Here is a 4,370-nt window from a genome sequence, read left to right on the forward strand (position 1 = left end):
AGAAGAACACAAACAGGAAATTCTACAAAATAGTCCGTTCTTTTTTTAATGTTTTATTTTTTTCCCCACCATTCCATTCCACTTTTTGTTATTGCTCACAAATTAATACCAAAAGAAAAAGAAAGTTTGTATTTCATAACAATAATTTCAATCTCTTTGGTTAAAAACCATTCCATGATTTGGTGGCATTCCAACTTTGACATTGATAAACTGACGGGCCACAAATTGACTAGTAATAAAATTGACGGAATGTCTGGACAATGTTAGTGTAATGAACAGGAGGTTGACTGTATTGATGTAGATGATAGTGATGATAACACTGATGGTGGTGGTAGCGTTATTGATGATGCTGCTGATGGTGGGGATGGTATTGGTGGTAGTAGTGGCAGTGGTGGTTGCGCTGATGCTAATGATAGTGGTGGTCATGGTATAGACCAGTGATTCCCAACCTTTTCACTACCAAGGACCCCCTTATTTAAATGAGTTTTCCCATGGACCCCTTTTAATATGCTTGCCCTTAAAATGGCTTATATATACACATATACATATATATATAAACATATATATATATATACTCCTGCCTCTCACTTAGCAGTCATTCTAATAGCTCTTTTGTGTTAATAACGGTCAATCACACAATAATTTCCCTTTGTTAAACGGTAATTTTCATAGCATTTTTTTCAAAGCCCGGATAACTGAAGAGATGGCGGCGTGGATTTCCGCCCCGACATCCAAAACTCGGAGTTTTATCATGGCTACCAAATAATTGTCACATATTATATTTACACACACACACACACACACATATATATATATATATATAAGGCGAGCTGGCAGAAACGTTAGCACCCCGGGCGAAATGCTTTGCGGTATTTCGTCTGACGTTACGTTCTGAGTTCAAATTCCGCCGAGGTAGACTTTGCCTTTCATCCTTTCAGGGTCGATAAATAAAGTACCAGTTTCACACTGGGGTCGATGTAATCGACTTAATCCATTTGTCTGTCCTTGTTTGTCCTCTCTATATTTAGCCCCTTGTGGGTAGTAAAGAAATATATATATACATGAAATCTTGAGTTTAGTTCACGGACCGCCAATACTACTTTTACGGACCACAGGTTGGGAACCACTGGTATAGATGCTGGTGGTAGAGGTGGTGATGGTGATGATGATGATGATGATTTTTGATGATGGTGAGGAGTAGGAGGATGAGGAGGATAACAATGATGACGGTATGTATAGATGCCAATCACACGGATGATGACGGTATTGACCGAGACGACAATAGCGCTGATGAAAATAACGAAGATAAAGAGAAAGGTTGTATTAGTAATAAATAAGGTAAAGATGCAGATGCATGGTGTAAACTATGAGACAGTGCCAAGAATATCACAAAGGAGGAGGAGGAGGGTTTTCTGAGAATTAAAGAATTTATCGACAGAAGAAAGGAAAAAATATATAAATATTGAAAATGAATAGAAAAATAGAAAAAAAGATTTTGTTAATTTTTTTCCAGAAAATTTTAGTAAATTGAAAATAATTAAAGTTATTTCTGTCCACCAAATGGACATTTAATTTATATTTTAATCCTTCAAACAGTGCATATACATACTATATATATATAAATACTTATGTATATATATATATATATATATATATATATATATATATATATGTCTGTATGCATGTGTGCGTAAGTGTGTATATATGTGTGTGTGTGTGCGTGTGGTTATACATACATATGTATATATATACATACATACATGTCTATATATATGTATTCATATATATTTATGCCTGTGTGTGTTTGTGTATATATATATATATATATATATTTATACATATCTATATATACATATATATATTCATATATATATTTATGCATATATATAGATATATATATATATACATATATCATGATCCTTTTAGCAACCACTTTTCCATGCTTGCATGCATTAGATGTAATCCTTTGAAGTTAATTTTGCATGGCCAGATGCCTTTCCTGTCACCAACCTTTGCCTGTTTTCAAGTAAGGTTACATTTATTGGACAAATCAACCCCGTTACTCATTGTTTTTTGTAAAGCTTACTACTTATTCTGTCAGTTGCTTTTGCCAAACTGCTAAGTTACAGGGACATAAACACACCGTCACCAGATGTCAAGCGATGGTGGGGAACAAACACACACACAACTGACTTCTCTTAGTTTCTGTCTACGAAATCCACTTTTGGTCAGCTTGGGGCTATAGCAGAAGACACTTGCCCAAGGTGCCATGCATTGGGACTGAACCCAGAACTATGTGGTTGGGAAGCAAACCTCTGACCACAGAGCCACACCTGTGCCTACTTGAATTTCTTAAACAAAGTCACACCTGTGCCTTCTTGAGATTTGTTCAGTTTCCTTAAACCAAATTCACTCACAAGGTTTTGGTTCCCCCAGGACAGCCATGCAGCAATACTGAACCCAAAAGCAAACAGGTGGGAAGTGACCATCTCAGCCAGACAGCCATGCCTGTGTCTTGGGACACTGAGGTTCTCATGCGTTTGCAATCTGGTATCGATACATTTTGAAGAGCAATGGAGGGAGTCATCAACTTCAGATGTCTGTTTGTCTCTGCAGGTGTTTGTATGTGTACATGTGTGTATATGTGTGTGGTGAGCATGTATTTGTAATAATAATAATAATAATAATAATGAAATTATTGTATATAGTGCTCAGGTGCACTAGAACTCGTCAAAGGTGTATGCACAGTAAATAGAATTATGTACAAAAGTCAGGAAAGTGAACAGTGTATGAGTCATGATATACATGTGAGCATGCGTATGGAGTGGGTGGGGAGATCTCAAGTGTCGTGTTGGCAAATTTCAGGAAGCATGGAGGTTTTGAAGGATGCAATGTCTCAGCAACTAACAACTGAAGCAGGTAGTTTGTTACGTGCTTCAGCAACTCTGAGTGTGAAAAAATGTTTGCGAAAGTCAATGGGAGGTGTGCTGTTTTCTGACTTTGCAGGAGGCATGCCCACATTCGTTTTATTCATGTATGTGTATGTGTGTAAGGAGCAGAGAAGATATGGGGCTTCTACAAGTCACAGTGCAGGCAACCTGTCAAAGAAAGTGGTGACTCTGAAAAATAAATGAACATAACATGAATATTGTAAGCTATACCTGTTGTTTCTGCTGTGTTGGTTAAATGATGATGGATTTCAGCAGATGGCGAGATGTGGTAAGATTAGTCCAGACTTTGCCAGCATGGAGAAATGAACAGAAAGGGAAGGTGATGATGACATATGTATGTATACATGTATGTATGTATGTATGTATGATGTATGTATGTATGTATGTATGTATGTATGTATGTAGTATGTATGTATATATATATATATATATATATATATATATATATATATATATATATATATAGATATATATATATATACATATATATAAACACACACATATACACATATATATATATGAATATATATACATGTATGTATGTATATACACACACATATATATATGAATATAATATGTATGTATGTATATATATATATATATATATATATATATCTATATATATATTACTATATATATGAATTATATATACACCACACACATATATATACATTATATAGATATATATATATATATATATATATATATAACATATATATATGATATATATACACACACACATATATATAACATATCTTATATAGATATATATATATATATATATTATATAATATATATATACCACTCATAGATATATACACATATATAGATATATATATAATTTCAACAATTGAGGGCAAAATTAATTAATATTAATCATTTCACCAAGTGTTCAGTATGCAAAGGGACCATTCAAGGCGAATTCAAATTATACATTATATAAAAGGGCTTAGTAAAATAAATTACTTTGCCGCATACTGAAATCATTAGAAATAGCAGCTAAAAAACTTTTTAAAACTATTCTAATACTAAAGAAAATCTCTCTCATATATAGTGTTTGCTTAATTCAACTCACAAAAGTGAGTTGAATAAGCAAACACTATATATGAGAGAGATTTTCTTTAAGTATTAGAAATAGCTTTAAAAAAGTTTTTTAGCTGCTATTTCTAATGAGTTCAGTATGCGGCAAAGTAATTTATTTACTAAGCCCTTTATATATGTAATAAATTAGATATATATATATATACCAGATATATAATATGAATATATATATAATATATATATTGTATGTTTGTATGTATATATATGAATATTATACATATATATATGAATATATTATATATAATATATGTATGATGTATATATATATAGTATATATATATATATATATATATTATATATATATACATGCATACATCT

This window comes from Octopus sinensis, linkage group LG3 (genome assembly GCF_006345805.1).
Source record: "Octopus sinensis linkage group LG3, ASM634580v1, whole genome shotgun sequence".
Taxonomy (NCBI): domain Eukaryota; kingdom Metazoa; phylum Mollusca; class Cephalopoda; order Octopoda; family Octopodidae; genus Octopus; species Octopus sinensis.